Source organism: Oryctolagus cuniculus, chromosome 2 (assembly GCF_964237555.1).
Source record: "Oryctolagus cuniculus chromosome 2, mOryCun1.1, whole genome shotgun sequence".
NCBI classification, from domain to species: Eukaryota; Metazoa; Chordata; class Mammalia; order Lagomorpha; family Leporidae; genus Oryctolagus; species Oryctolagus cuniculus.
This window is the reverse complement of record NC_091433.1, coordinates 1,168,472-1,184,707: the sequence shown is the minus strand read 5'-3', so window position 1 is coordinate 1,184,707 and position 16,236 is coordinate 1,168,472. Positions and strand designations below refer to the sequence as shown.

General features: G+C 61.4%; 1 protein-coding gene and 1 long non-coding RNA gene across 6 annotated transcripts in view; both read left to right on the top strand.

The window, feature by feature from the left end:
* ZFYVE28 (zinc finger FYVE-type containing 28) overlaps positions 1 to 16,236 on the top strand; it is a 106,234-nt gene that overhangs the window by 13,048 nt on the left and 76,950 nt on the right. The window contains exon 1 of one of the 5 annotated variants that reach the window (XM_070069533.1): positions 12,090 to 12,649. The exons of 2 other annotated variants lie outside the window; for them this stretch is intronic. The gene's annotated coding sequence lies outside the window, so the exon portion shown is untranslated. Of the gene's footprint in view, positions 1 to 12,089; positions 12,650 to 13,530; positions 15,190 to 16,236 lie in introns of those variants that run through there. 2 more of the 5 variants (XM_070069531.1, XM_070069532.1) reach the window with 2 other exon arrangements.
* LOC127488269 (uncharacterized) lies at positions 682 to 2,576 on the top strand. The gene is made up of 2 exons (XR_011386821.1): positions 682 to 814; positions 1,700 to 2,576. It is a non-coding gene; the product is annotated as an uncharacterized lncRNA (long non-coding RNA).

Genomic DNA, 16,236 nt, shown 5'->3' with positions numbered 1-16,236 from the left:
AGGCACACAGAGCTTCTGTGAGCCATAGAGAGAGGGTCCTGTGCAGATCCTGGGTGCTGGACAGGACCTTGAGTGTGGAGGACGTCCTGGCCTGGGACGCTTTCACTCTGGGTGTCTGTGCTCCTGGTGATTAGACGTTGGTCTCTGCTTTGAGGTGAAGGTGAAGGTGACGGCAGCGGCCACGTTTCCCGAGACTGGGGGGGGTGTGCTGGCCGAATCGGGCTCCTCTTCACAGGACTCCCTCCTGGCCCTGGACGTGAACCTCTGAGGAGCCTGAGATTGCTGATAGAAGCCCGCCCACCAGTGGCCACCAGGAGCCATGTGGACGGCGCAAGCCCAGGACTGGGCTCGGGGAGCTGGGGTCAGCTGCGGTGTTCGCAGGTGCCAGCAGGTGCACCGTGGGCGGTACTGCGTGTGCATGCTCCACTACAGGGAGTCCATGGCCCCAGAGAGCCTGTGCCCAAGCCCTCGCCGTTTTGGACTCAGGGGTGGGCTGGCTGGGGGCTCTGGCAGTACCTGGAGGGCCTCTCCTGGCACCTCCCGGGTGGCATAGGCTGTGTGTGAGGATTAGCACTCAAAGCTGGATGTGGCTGGTCGTCTCTGACGCCCCCGGTGCCACACAGTTTGAGCGTTGTCCTTGGGCTGTTTTTGGAGAAGGAGCTTTATGATGGAGCTTCTCAGGGGACACCTGGTGGCCCTGCCATGCAGATGACAAGAACCCAGCTCCCCGTGACCCGAGTGACTGAAGTCTGGGCTGGTGTGGTCTGTGTCCAGCCGGCGTTGGGTTGGGATGACGGCCCGAGCTCTGCTCCGAGTAAGTGACCTTTGCCATCTATTCTGTGCCTTTTCCTTCCTGGCAGAGATATGGGGAGAGACAGAGGGCTGGTTCGCCCCCTAAAAGGCCTCAGCGGCTGAAGCTGGGCAGATGCAAAGCCAGGAGCCAGGAGCGTCTTTCTGGGTCTCCCATGTGGGTGGGCCATCTTCTTCTGCTTTCCAGGCGCACCAGCAGGGGGCTGGACTGGAAGTGGAGCAGCTGGGGCTGGAACCCGTGCCCATATGGGATGCGGGCACTGCAGGTGGCTTAGCCCACCACAGCACAGTGCCAGGCCTGGCAGCATGAGGACAGACAGCTCTTTACCTTGACTGCAGTGGCTCTGTGAACCCCCGCGTGATAACTCACCCGAGGCTGACACACACAGGTGCCCGTGAGTACAGGGAGACCAGGGGGGCAGGCTGTGATGCCAGCCGCACTCTGCACCTTCTACCACCGAGGGAGACGAGGTCAGAGGCACACAGGGCCCAGCTATCATTTTTACAACTCGATGTGCGTGTATCGTCACCCATGCCTTACCCACTTACTTGGAAAACACCAAGCCTCACAATAGGCTGCATTTAAAGTGGACAGTGTGGTAAGTGTGCACGTGTGGAACCGCCATGGGCGCTGTTGTAGGGCAGTGGGTTAAGCCACCAGCTGGGACACCACACCTCATATTAGAGCTCTGGCTCCAGTCTCGACTTCTTCACTTCCAGTCCTCAAGTGCTGGGGCCCCCACCACCCACTTGGAAGGCCCAGGTGTAGCGCCTGGCTCCTGGCTTTGGCCTGGTCCGGCCCTGGCTGCTGTGGGCATTTGGGGAGTGAACCATAGATGAGAGATGTGTCCGTCTGTCTGTCTGTCTCTCTGTTGTTCTGCCTTTCAAGGAGATGGAAAAAAATAGACGTTAGAAAGAAGAAGCCGTGAGGTGCGATGGGGGACACAGTCACCACCCCCAGCTGTGTCCTGGCCCCTTCCCTCCCTCCTCCTGCCCTCGCTGCAGACGGAAGCCGATCTGCTCGCCGCCAGGGCTGCTCGCCGAGGCACACGGCCAAGGAGAACCGCGGGAACGCCGGAGGCCTGGCTTCCTCGGCTTGGATGGAAGTTTCGGGAAAGTCTGTGAGCATCAGGACGGGGTTAAGGAGGGCGCCAGGGACGGGAGCTGCTCCCACGGCAGAAGCCCTGCCTCCAACACCCGCTTAGGAAAGGCCGAGGAGCGACTAATGAGACCCCGCGAGTGCTGGGTCTCACCCCTGCTTTCACCCCGGGTGCCGGATCTCACCTCTGGATCACACGCCTGCACAGGAGCACACACATGTACACATGCATGCACACACGTGCACATACAGGAGCACACACATGTACACATGCATGCACACACATGCATGTACAGGAGCACACACATGCAATACACCTGCACAGGAGCACACACCTGCACACACACCTGCACAGGAGCACACACGTACACATGCATGCACACACATGCATGTACAGGAGCACACACATGTACACATACACGCATGCACAGGAGCACACACATGTACACATGCATGCACAAACGTGCATGTACAGGAGCACACACATGTACACATGCATGCACACACATGCATGTACAGGAGCACACACATGCAATACACCTGCACAGGAGCACACACCTGCACACACACCTGCACAGGAGCACACACATGTACACATGCATGCACACACGTGCATGTACAGGAGCACACACATGTACACATACACGCATGCACAGGAGCACACACATGTACACACGCATGCACACACGTGCATGTACAGGAGCACACATGCACACATACACGCATGCATAGGAGTACACACATGCATGTACAGGAGCACACACATGCACATATACATGCATGCACCGGAGCATGCACATAGGAACTCACATGTACACATACATGCATGTACAGGAGCACACACATGCACAGGAATACTCACATGTACACATACATGCAAGCACTGGAGCATGCACATCCGTGCATGTACATACACGTGCACTGGAGCACACATGCACACACACATGCATGCACACACGTGCATGTACAGGAGCATGCACATGTACACATACACCTGCACTGGAGCATGCACGCACACATGCATGTATAGGAGCACACACATGTACACACGTACATGTATAGGAGCATGCACATGTACACACACGTGCATGTATAGGAGCACACACATGTACACACGTGCATGTATAGGAGCACACACACGTGCACGGGAGCACACATGCACAGGAACACTCACGTGTACACATACACGCATGTACAGGAGCACACATGAACATACATGTGCACTGGGGTACACATACATGCATGCACTGGAGCACACATACATGCGTGTACAGGAGCACACGTGCACATGCACATGCACTGGGTCTCACACAATGGAGCACACATGTGTACACATCACACAGGCATTGGGTCTCATGCACTGGAGCACACATGTACGACACATGTGTGCACTGGGTCTCATGTCCTGGGGTGTGCACACACACACACACACACACACACACACCGTGCACAGGCCTCACCCTTTCTGCCTCTTCAGGAAGCTCCCTGCAGCTCTGGGCCCTCTCTGCCTCCTGGATGTTCTCACAGCGTGTCAACCTGCTGCGACCCTCCCCCAGCACACGTGCCTCCTCCCCCTCCCCCAGCACACGTGCCTCCTCCCCCTCCCCCAGCACACGTGCCTCCTCCCCCCTCCCCCAGCACACGTGCCTCCTCCCTCCTACCCCAGCACACGTGCCTCCTCCCTCCTACCCCAGCACAGCCGTGCCCACCTCCCCCCTCCCCCAGCACACGTGCCTCCTCCCCCCTACCCCAGCACACGTGCCTCCTCCCCTACCCCAGCACACGTGCCTCCTCCCCCTCCCCCAGCACACGTGCCTCCTCCCCTACCCCAGCACACGTGCCTCCTCCCCCCTCCCCCAGCACACGTGCCTCCTCCCCCTCCCCCAGCACACGTGCCTCCTCCCCTACCCCAGCACACGTGCCTCCTCCCCCCTCCCCCAGCACACGTGCCTCCTCCCCCCTACCCCAGCACACGTGCCTCCTCCCTCCTACCCCAGCACAGCCGTGCCCACCTCCCTCCCACCCCAGCACACGTGCCTCCTCCCTCCTACCCCAGCACACGTGCCTCCTCCCTCCTACCCCAGCACACGTGCCTCCTCCCCCCTACCCCAGCACACGTGCCTCCTCCCTCCTACCCCAGCACACGTGCCTCCTCCCTCCTACCCCAGTACAGCCGTGCCCACCTCCCCCCTACCCCAGCACAGCCGTGCCCTCCTCCCCTCTACCCCAGCACAGCCGTGCCCACCGCCCCCCTACCCCAGCACAGCCGTCCCACCTCCCTCCTACCCCAGCACAGCTGTGCCTCCTCCCTCCTACCCCAGCACACGTGCCTCCTCCCTCCTACCCCAGCACAGCCGTGCCCACCTCCCTCCTACCCCAGCGCAGCCGTGCCCACCTCCCTCCTACCCCAGCACAGCCGTGCCCACCTCCCCCCTACCCCAGCACACGTGCCTCCTCCCTCCTACCCCAGCACACGTGCCTCCTCCCTCCCACCCCAGCACACGTGCCTCCTCCCCCCTACCCCAGCACACGTGCCTCCTCCCTCCTACCCCAGCACACGTGCCTCCTCCCCCCTACCCCAGCACACGTGCCTCCTCCCTCCTACCCCAGCACACGTGCCTCCTCCCCCTCCCCCAGCACACGTGCCTCCTCCCCCTCCCCCAGCACACGTGCCTCCTCCCTCCTACCCCAGCACACGTGCCTCCTCCCTCCTACCCCAGCACAGCCGTGCCCACCTCCCTCCTACCCCAGCGCAGCCGTGCCCACCTCCCTCCTACCCCAGCACAGCCGTGCCCTCCTCCCCCTACCCCAGCGCAGCCGTGCCACCTCCCTCCTACCCCAGCACACGTGCCTCCTCCCTCCTACCCCAGCACAGCCGTGCCCACCTCCCTCCTACCCCAGCACACGTGCCTCCTCCCTCCTACCCCAGCACAGCCGTGCCCACCTCCCTCCTACCCCAGCACACGTGCCTCCTCCCTCCTACCCCAGCACAGCCGTGCCCACCTCCCTCCTACCCCAGCACACGTGCCTCCTCCCTCCTACCCCAGCACACGTGCCTCAACCCTCCTACCCCAGCACAGCCGTGCCCACCTCCCTCCTACCCCAGCACACGTGCCTCCTCCCTCCTACCCCAGCGCAGCCGTGCCCACCTCCCTGCTACCCCAGCACAGCCGTGCCCACCTCCCTCCTACCCCAGCACAGCCGTGCCCTCCTCCCCCCTCCCCCAGCACAGCCGTGCCCACCTCCCCCCTACCCCAGCACAGCCGTCCCACCTCCCTCCTACCCCAGCACAGCCGTGCCCTCCTCCCCCCTACCCCAGCACAGCCGTGCCCACCTTCCCCCTACCCCAGCACAGCCGTGCCCACCTCCCTCCTACCCCAGCACAGCCGTGCCCACCTCCCCCCTCCCCCAGCACAGCCGTGCCCACCTCCCCCCACCCCAGCACACGTGCCTCCTCCCCCCTACCCCAGCACACGTGCCTCCTCCCTCCTACCCCAGCACACGTGCCTCCTCCCCCCTACCCCAGCACACGTGCCTCCTCCCTCCTACCCCAGCACACGTGCCTCCTCCCTCCTACCCCAGCACACGTGCCTCCTCCCCCCTACCCCAGCACACGTGCCCACCTCCCCCCTACCCCAGCACAGCCCTGCCCACCTCCCCCCTACCCCAGCACAGCCCTGCCCACCTCCCCCCTACCCCAGCACAGCCGTGCCCACCTCCCCCCTACCCCAGCACAGCCGTGCCCACCTCCCCCCTACCCCTACTGCAGCTGTGCCCACCACCCCTCGTGCCCAACCCCCTCCGTGCCCACCGCCCCTGATGCCTCCGCCCCTCCTACCCCTACTGCAGCTGTGCCCACCGCCCCTGGTGCCTCCTGGTCCTGCCTCGGTGAAGGCTGTGAAGGAGCTCCCGTCTCACCTGCTTCCTGCCTGTCCGGTTGTCACAGTGGTCACCCATGTCCTCCCCCAACCCAGGTCCCATCTAGTCGATGGCTATCCCGTCTCTCCCCTCCAGGACTCCATGCTGCTAGTGTCCCCCTCCCATCCCCTGCCCACCCCCAGAGTGGGGTGTGTGTGGAGCATTGTCCATTGGTGGCAGCTCGGTCACACTGCCGCGATGTCCCTTGTGCTTGTATCTCTAGCTGGGCTCAGGGCACAGCTGCCCCTCGGGGGTGTCTGCCAGGTGTTTCCACCTCACCTGCCACCATCTCCTCCCATCCCTCCGTCTCCATCCCTGTTCCCAGGGTGCCAGACCCCACCCAGCCTGTCCTCGCCTCCTGGCGTCTCACTGTACACCTACCAGTGAGCCCAGGGGCGTGTCCTCACCCACCAGTGAGCCCAGGGGCGTGTCCTCACCCACCAGTGAGCCCCCGGGGTGTGTCCTCACCCACCAGGAAGCCCTGGGGTACATCCTCACCCACCAGGAAGCCCTGGGGTGCGTCCTCACCCACCAGGAAGCCCCGTGGGTGTGTGCTCACCCACCAGTGAGCCCCGGGGCGTGTGCTCACCCACCAGTGAGCCCTGGGGTGGGTTCTCACCCACCAGTAAGCCCCGGGTGTGTCCTCACCCACCAGGAAACCCTGTGGGTGTGTCCTCACCTACCAGTGAGCCCCGTGGGTGTGTCCTCACCCACCAGTGAGCCCCGGGGTGCGCCCTCACCCACCAGGAAGCCCCGGGGTGTGTCCTCACCTACCAGGAAACCCCGTGGGCATGTCCTCACCTACCAGTGAGCCCTGGGGTGGGTCCTCACCCACCAGGAAGCCCCGGGGTGTGTCCTCACCCACCAGGAAGCTCCGGGGTGCGTCCTCACCCACCAGGAAGCCCCGGGGTGCGTCCTCACCCACCAGGAAGCCCCGGGGTGCGTCCTCACCCACCAGGAAGCCCCATGGGCACGTCCTCTGAGGCGTTTGCAGGAGCACAGCAGGAGCACTCGGTAGCCGGGCCAGGCAACACCAGGTGCCCCTCGGTGGGTGAGTGGACGAGAAGAAGGCTTGCACTCCAGTCAGGAGTTCCCACACTTGCCACCCCACAGACGCGCCGTGGAGACAGGAGCCCCTGAAGCACGTCAGCCGTAAGGAGCCACGCTCCGTGGTGCCTCTGCTCGGGTCGCCCAGGTGCACAGGGAAAGAGAGCCGAGCGGTGACTGACAGCTGGGCCAGGCTGGCTGGTGTCTGATGGGGACAGTTCTGGAGGGGGGTGGTGGTGGCCACACAGCATGCAGCCCAGTCCACGCTTGCCATGGTCGGTTTCACGTTGCGTAAGTGCTGCAGCGTTCCCGGGAGATGACCCCTTCTGACGCCCTGCAGGAGCCTCTGAACCTCTCTCCTCTGCCCCCCCCCCCGCCCCCCGGCTGTTCTCAACACAGCAGGCAGAAGCATTTTTTTTTCTTTTTAAAGATTTACTCATTTATTTGAAAGGCAGAATTACAAAGAAAGTGAGAGAGAGAGAGAGAGAGAGAGATATCTTTCATCTTCTGGTTCACTACCCAAATGGCCGCAATGACCAGGGCTGGGCCAGGCCAAAGCCAGGAGCCAGGAGCTTCTTCCAGGTCTCCCATGTGGGTGGCAGGGGCCAAGCACTTGGGCCATCTTCTGCTGCTTTCCCAGGCCACAGCAGGGAGCTGGATGGGAAGTGGAGCAGCCGGGACTGGAACCGGCACCCATATGGGATGCCCGTGTCGCAGGTGGCGGCCCCTGGAAGTATCTTTTAAACACGGGTTGGTAACTGGATCCTGTCTTTCCTCCTGGAAGCCCCAGTGACGCCCACATCAGTCAGCGCAAGCGGCTGGCCCTCCTGGGCCTCCCGGCCCTCCCCCACTCCTGCCTGGGCGCGGCAGCAACACGTGCCCTTTCCTGGGGGTGCCCCCCCTAGGTGGCTCCTGCCTCGTCAGCGCTCCCTTAGGATTCTACCATATGGGAGACCCTTGTCCAGGGGTTTTCAGCTGCGGGTGGTTTTGACCTCTGGGCAACCTTTGGCAAAGTCTGGGGATGTTTCTGGTTGTCACGGGCTGATTCTGGTCACCATCCCGCAGGAGCCCCCAGCCAGAGTTGCCCAGGTGGAGAGCCCCCTCTCCTTTCGAGGTCCCCCTCCCGCTGGCCCTGGCCCCTCGTCCTGTCCTGCTTTCACCACTGTCTGAGTTGGGAGCAGCGTATGGTCACAAGCTGTCTCTCCTGGCCGGGTGTTCTTGGCGCCCTTGACCATGGCAGGGCTGGGGGATGAACCTCAGGGAGCCCCTGAGTTCCAGCCGGTGCTGGGGGCGGGGGGGCTCTGGGGCCTCTGGTCCTGCTCTGAGTGTGCAGCCCTCGAGTGTCCCTCCAGCCGCCCCACCCCACCCCTTGAGGCCTGCGCAGGGTGTCATTCAGACGGAGATGTGCCCACGTGCGAGTGCAGCTGCTGCCCTTGGCGCTGCTGTCCACGCTGGGAGAACGGCCATGTGAGTGAGGGTTTCTCGTGGAATGCTAGGCATCGTTCTGAATTCCTCTCTGCTCAGTCTCTTAAAACCCGGAATAAAGGAAGCATTGAGGCTGTTAGAGTTCTTTTCCGACCCTGCGTAGCAGTGACAGGGGAGCGGCCGGGGGTGTGAACAAAAAGGGGTTTGGCACTCGGAGGCCCCGGCAGCCCCCGTGGTTTCGTTCTTCTCACAGAGAGAGGAGAGCGGCTTCTCCCGGCTGAGTGAGGCTGGGTTTGTAACGGGCGGGTCAGAGGGTTCGCGGGCCGGCCTCACTCTCGGCAAGGAGCGGATTTCGCCATCCTGCCGTGGCCGGGTATCTGTGGAGCGCCTGCCTGTGCTGCGTGTCCTGGACAGCAGAAGACACGGCTGATGGCAGAGCGAGGACAGCTCTGGCCGAAACATGGCAAGGCGGGTGTGCAGTGTGGAGACCACGCGTGGGACTGCAGGCCCCGTGTGCCGCGCGGCCCCAGCCGGAAGTGTTTGATTTGACAGCAGGTCTCACGTGTGCAGAGCCGGGGGCCCCAGAACCCGCGGTTGTGACCCTGGTTGGGTGGTACCCCGCCCTGGGAAGAGAAACTCAGCGACACTCGGGGCTGAGAGTGCGCGTCATCGCCGAAGCACACGTCTGCCATTTGGCTGGCAGCATGGAGTCCTCCAGGTGCAGATGCCAGGGTTGGTGTGGAGCCGGGGGCGGCACAAACAGTCCCCCGGAGCCCGTGAGTGTGTGACGTAGTGTGGTGAGGCGGAGCCGCGCCTGTAGATGCGCTGACCTTGAAGTAGTGACATGTCCCTGGGATGCATGGCAGGCCCAAAAAGTGGGACAGAGGGCAAGCGTGTGGCCTGGCGGCTAGGATGCTGGTTACGACATCCGGGTTCCACTCCCGGTTCTGGCTCCCGACCCCAGCTTCCCGCCAGTGCCCGTCCTGAGAGGCAGCAGGGGTGAGTGGAGTAGCTGGGTGCCTGCCAATTAACGTGGGAGACCAGGGTTTGGCCCTCTGGCTACTGTGAGCATCTGGGGCGTGCATCAGTGGTGGAAGCACTCTGTCTCAGTCTCTCCGCCTCTCAAATAAGAATAAAGTGGGAGAGGGAGGCGGGAGACTCAGGCAAGTTCAAGGCTCTGGAGATGGCGGTGGGGGTGCTGTGCGGGAGGGCGGTGGCCTCTGCAGGGGCTGGGGGCGGAGGCTGAGTCTTCCCTGGGGCTCCTGCAGGGAGCAGCCCTGTGCCACTTGGACTTCAGCCTGGTGAGGCTCAGCTGGAATTCTGTCCTCCAGAATTGGAAGAGAAGGAACTTCTGTCAGCTTTAAGCCCGCGAGCTCATGCTGATTTGTTAACGGAGCTGGGGGAACTCTCCCGTGCCTCCAGGGGACAGGCACCTGCAGCCAGGGGCGGGCGAGCAAGTTCACCGACTAAAGACCTGAGGTGTCCAGGGGCCCCTCTGCACTGTGGGTGTGCACCCAGGGGCTGTCGGGCGAGAGCCACAAGCAGCATCATGTTAGGTGAGAAGAGCCCGTCTCAAAATACCGCATACGCAGGGTGCTTTTTATAGCGTTGAAAACAATAAGAAATACATTTGGGGACTACATTTGGCAACAAGCGAGCCAGATGGGAGGGGCCGTGGGAGCCGGGGCTCGGGGAGAAGAGGCAGGTCCCACCTACGTGTCACCTGGCGTGGCCAAAAATAGCTGCTGTGCCGGCTAACCTTTCGCATAGGTGAGGAATACGGAGCTGTCGCTGGGTCCTCTGTGGCCTGCCTCCCGGGGCATCCCCCAGCAGGTGCGTTAATGTTGTCCACGTGTCATGTGCAAGACAGCGAGCTCTGCAGGCCCTGGGTTGTCCTGCATTTGGAAAGGAGAAGGCAGGGGTGTTCTGTGTCTGGAGAAGGGGGGTGATCCTTGCCACCTGCTCTGAGCCCCTGGGTGCTGAGGAGTGGGGGCCCTTCCCCCCCCTCCCCCCGCAGTGAGGAACAGACGGCTGCCGGGAATCAATGAGATGATGAGACAGACGCCTGCGGTCCTTCTAGGGGGAGGCGGGGAGCTCGTAAACCTGCTTCTTTCCAAGACAGGAGCAGAAATCCTATTTGCCTGGATCCCGAAAGGGATAGCAGCTCTTGTCTTCCCGTGGGACCCTGAATCGATTCCTCGCGGGGATGGTCAGCTGCCTTTTCGTGAGTCCTTGCAGTGGAGGCGTGTGAACACGGGTCGGAGCGAAGCGTCTCCAGTGACGCAGCTTCCGTGTTGCCGCGGGAGGCGGGGAGGCGGGGAGGCGGGGGCTGACGGGATTAAGACGGCAGCGCCTTTCCTTTATGGCCTCCGGTAAACCTGCATTGTCAGCGGAGGGAACGGTGAACGAGGAAGCTTATAAAGGATGCATCTCGAGCTGCAAAATTTGGTTGTATTTGGACGCTTTTGTAAGAGGCAGTAAGGTCCACAAGCACCTTAAAAGTGAGAAGGAAGCCGCAGCAGGAGAGTCGCCCTGAGGACCCTGGTTTTCATTCACTGTAAAGGGTAAATCGGCCCACCTGTTTGTAAGCGTTTGTTTAAGGATTTATTTATGTATTTGAAAGGAAGAGTGACAGAGACGAAAGGGAGGGGAGGGAGGGAGGGAGGTCTTCCATCCACTGGCTCACTTCCCAGAGGGCTGGGCCAGGTTGGAGCCAGGAGCCAGGAGCCCCACCCAGGTCTCCCACGTGGCGGCAGGGCCCCAGGACTTGGGCCTCATCTGCTGCCTCCCAGGCGCATCAGCAGGGAGCTGGACTGGAAGCGGAGCAGCTGGGACTCGAACTGGTGCTCCTGCGTGGGGTGCCGGTGTCCCAAGTGGCAGCTGACCCCCTGCACCATGCCAGTGCCTAAACACCAGCTTTATTTTTGTTAAAGATTTATTTGTTTATTTGTTTGAAAGGCAGAGCTACAGAGAGGCAGAGAGAAAGAGAGGTCTTCTATCCACTGGTTTACTCCCCAGATGGCTGCAACAGCTGGAGCTGGGCCAGCCCTTAGCCAGGAGCCAGGAGCTTCCTCCGGGTCTCCCACGCGGGTGCAGGGGCCCAAGCACTTGGGCCATCTTCCACTGCTTTCCCAGGCCACAGCAGGGAGCTGGAGTGGAAGTAGAGCAGCCAGGACTCAAACCAGATGGCGCCCATTCAGGATGCTGGCACTGCAGGAGGTGGCTTTACCCGCTATGCCACAGCGCCGGCCCCTAAACGTTGGCATTAAATGATCTCTTTCCCAAATTGCATTATGGTAAAACCCGTAAATGAAGAGTAGGTAGCACAGATACACTGTTCTGGAGCAACGTGCCTAGTTTTGTTTACAATATTTTATTTATTTATTTTGAAAGGCAGAGTTACAGACAGAGAGGGAGAGACCCTCTACACCGTAGCGCCGGCCCCTTGGGTCCACTTTGTTTCCAGTGTAGCCTCTCCTTGGGTGCTGGATTTTCAGCCTGGCTGGAGAATCAGTGCTTGGCTCGAGGTCCGCCGGATACGCGGGTGCCGTTGATCTGGGCCAGGCAGGCTGTGGAAGGGGCGGCGGCTCCCCGGGATGTACCACGCGGGGAACTGCTTTTTTCCCCCAAGGCACATTTTTAAAATTACACAGAACCCTGGTAACATAGAGTCAACCATTTTGAAGTGAATACTTACATGGCACTCAGTACATACGCAGTGTATATATGTAGCTCTAAAGCATTGTCATCCCCCAGACGGAAACGCCATCCCATTCGGCAGCCCCGCCTCCTGACCCCCCCCCCCCCCCAACCACCCACCTGCTGAGGAGCGGCTTTTGAGAGCACAAGAAACAGCTTAAAAAGATTAACTTTGGTTTTGAGATGACTCATCACCATTAGCATATTTAAGTCAGATGGAGGTGAACAGAGCACGGGGCTCAGCCCAGGGGCTCCTCGGTGGGTGGCTGAGAGCTGCCGGGTCCTGGCCCGGGAGACCCCAACCAGTGCCTTGGCCTCCCTGCCCCTCAGTTTCTGCATCACCCCATGGGGCCGCCCGGGGAGGAGGGGAGATGGTGGGGAGGCTGCAGGAGCCGGGAATGCAGCGCCCGCAGTGCACCGCACGCAGCGTGCGGTGTGATCAGGAGGTAGAATCTCGGCTCTGAAGGCATGCGTGCGGTTTCTTCGTGGACAAGTTCACATCACGACAGCTTGACAAGCCCCATCGTCACCACGGTGGGCTACTGCTCCCACGGAGACGTGGATACACCCCAAGGAAACATCGCACCCCCCAGTAAGGAGGGAATGTCGACAGCCCACACATCTTGAGCTCGCAGAGAGCTGAGGGCGCAGGTAGGCAGGCCTGGTTCTAAAATTGGCCCCCGAAGGTTGCACGTCCTCGTCCCTGGAACCTGCTGGTGTGATGGGTTTCACTCCCACGGCTGTCACCTCCTGTGGCATCACACACGACGAGGTGGAGCCTCCCCAGGCCAGCCTGGTCTGGTCCTGGAAGTCCGTGGTGGCAGGAGCTCCCTACGGCTGCTGGCAGCAGCAAGGGGACTTGGTGCACTGTCGCTTCGATGACTGAGTGGTCCCCACATGCCAAGGGATGCGGGTAGCCTTGAGCAGAGACAGCCTGCAGGGGGGAGGGACCCCAGACAGGAGCCACAAGGAACGCTTCCATACTGAATGAGCTGGAGGGGATACGGAGCCACAGGGAACGAGCCCGTACCTGAATGAGCCGGAGGGGATTCCTCCACAGACTCTTGGGCCTGGGCGGAGCGAAGCCGACACCTTGGTTCCAGCCTCCCAGACTGGGCAGGAACCAGCTGTGCGGCACTGAGTTAAACTGGTGGTGTCCCTTTAAGCCACTAAGTGTGTGGTATGTTACTCAGCGCAGGTGGCAGGTGAACCGGATTCCCTGTGGGACAAGCCCCTCCAGGGAGGGGGGGACTCAGCACCAGCTCTGTCGCTCCCCCTCTTCGTGGAGGAACGACACAGGACCCTGCGCTGTTCTTTCGTCTGCTCGGCCCTCCCCGGGTTTGCTGCTGGTTCTTCCCGGGTTGGCTACCGACCCTTCCACCTCCGTGGAAGGGCGGTTCCCCCTGGCCACATTCCCCACTTCCGCAGGGGAGCGGCACACCTCCGGCCGGCTCTCTCGGGGGCTGCACAGGTGTTCCTTCAGATAGATGTTCCTGGTGCATGTTGTCTCTCTCCTCCTTTATAGTTCTCTTCCACCAATCCCAACTCTGCTACCCACACGCCGAGCACGCTGCTCTCCTCCAATCAGGAGCAGGATCAGCTCCTGGAGGTCATCACTCAAGCTGGCGAGAGGCAGCTGCGTAGAAGTTGTTACTCCCTTCTCAGCGCCATATTGTGGGAGAGCAGATGCATAGAATAAGTCTTAATTCCAGTAACAGTCTAGTCCGAGTTGCTCCCAGTTGCTCCCCACAAGCTCACCTTTGGCAGAATCTGGGCAAGGAGTGGCCCCGCTGAAGTGGACAGCAGTCCGTCCTGGTCTCAGGGGCCCCGTCTTGGCTGTGTGACAGTGCAGTGCTGGGAGCTCCGGATGGAAGGTCAGGCCTTTCCTAGGAGCTGATGCTCCCAGACGCGCCGGCATGAACACAGGAGATACTTGTTCTGCCCTCAACCTGCTTTAAAAGCAAACGGACATCTGAGGTAGGTATGGTCCAAGTCCAGGGACGGTGGACTGGGTCGCTGGGGGCCGGGAGGCTGAGAAGGTTCCGGAGAGGCAGCATGCTATGGCTGCACAACGGGGTGACTGTCCTGGGCGTCACTGGGTTGTGCCTTTGAAAGTGGGTATAGCGGGGGCAGGTACTTCGCCCAGTTGAGACCCTGGTGTCCCACACTGCACCTGGCTGTGATCCCAGCGCTGGCTCTGCACGCCAGCTCCCTGCTGACGCAGATTCTGAGAGACGGCAGTGAGGGCTCAGTGGTTGGCTCCTGCCGCCCCGTGGAGCCCTGGATTGAGTTCCCACCTCCTGGTGTTGGCCCTGGCCCAGCCCCGGACATCGCAGGCATCCGGGGCTCTCTTGCTCTCTCTCTGCCTCTAGGGAGGAAGGAAAGGCTAAAGCGGTAAATCCTGTTACATGTATTTACTACAATGAAAGATAAAGAAAAAAGATCATTGGCCTGGGGCTTTATAAGACGAATGTGTGACCCTGGCCCAAAGACAGGAAGGAGGGGAGGATGTCTGTGTCATAGCACGTGTGCAGGGGTCACGTGACGCTTGAACATGGCTGCAAGAGCCGCCACCAGGACATGGAAGAGACGGTGTAGCGGGAAACCCGGACAGAGGCAGGACACGCCAAGGCTCTTCACAGGAGTGTTCTGCGATGGCCCGGAGGGGAGTGCTGGCTCTGGACTCGGCCCCGAACAAAGCAGGGTGTTGTCTCGGGAACCCCGGCGCCAGCGACCGTGACCTTCCTAATCCGTGTGCAGCTGCACATCTTTTGATTGGCTATCTTAGAGTTGCAGGAAGGGGCAGTCTCGGGACAATGTGACAGAGCGGGCTGCAGGGTGAGGACAGCCGCTGCTTGGTCATCTAGGGGGACCCAGGGCAGGGCTGGAGCGTCGCAGGGCGTGGTGGGAGTTCTGGTGCCGGCTTCACGCCGCCGGGCGGGGTCAGCCTCTCAGGCAGTGGCTTCAGCTGAAGCATCACTGCCTAAGGACGTGTTTTCCGGTAGCAGAGAGAGTCCAACAGGAGGACCCCATCTGGACGTGGTTCCGCGACTGGCTGTCCCAGGCTCGGGGGGAGCCCTGCCGGCAGCAGGGGCCTTGCTTTCCTGTGAAAGAAAAGCAACTCAGTTGTCCTCTGCTGTAGCATCTGAAGCAGCAGTAGGCACTTCCTGTAGAGTAAGCACAAGCTTCAGGTGGGTAAGTAGCCAAAAGGAACCCGTCCCCCAGAACCCGCGCTGGCATTTAGGAGTGCCTTGCCCGATTTTTCGCTTTACACGCCCAGGGTCATGTGGCGTTTGTAAAAGTACCGCGTGCAGGGAATATTCCTGGAACACAAAGCTGGCTCGGCCGCTGCCCTGCTCCTGGCACCTCCAGTTCCGTCAGCTTCAGACCCCGTTCAGCACAGTGCGGCCCCTCCTCCATCTCCTGCGGGGTGGGGGAGGGGGGTGCCTCCTCAACAAGACTGGGAGCAGGGCGCTCCCTGCGCTGTGTATGCCTGCCTCGGTTTCTCTAGCTGCTGTTAACAGACGACATCTGGGGACGTAAAAGCAAATGCATTCTGTCACAGCCTGCAGGACAGAAATACGAAGTCCCCGTGGAGCAGGGCGGGTCCCTCCTGTAACGGGCCACGCCTCTCCCGGTCTCGCCAGGCTGCCGGCGCTCCTTGGCATTCCCTGTCCTGTGCCGTCTCTCCAGTCTCTGCCTAAACCTGGTCCCCTGCTCTCCGGATTTGGCCTTGCCAGTGCCCATCCACATAATCCAGGATCTTACGTGAGATCCTTGACTTAATCACACCTTTGCCAAACAAGTCACGATGCCAGGTTCCAGACGGACTTTCTCTTTTGGAGCACCGTTTAACCCACTACCGCGGCAACTGTGGTGGTGGTGGGGGTGGTCTGCGGAGCAAGGCAGGGTGCAGATGCAGGGCTGGAGGGGCTGAGACTGGCGTGTTCCCAGTGGGCAGGGGGAGCACCACGGTGTGTTTTCTTGCCGTCCATGAGTTGGGAGTTACCGGCAGGCAACTCAGGGCTCAACTTGGTGCCCAGAACCTCTGCCATGCCACCTCCCCTTAGGGGCCTCTGCTCTGTCACCCTGATTCTGGGGTCTCCCTACATTGTGGGTACCAAAGCCCAGGAGAAGACCAGGGCAGAGTGTTTGTGGGCGTACGGGGTCAGAGAGGGAACCTCAGGCTGGCTGGCCTCTCACTGCACAGGTGCTGGCCCCATGGCCAAGCCAAGCTG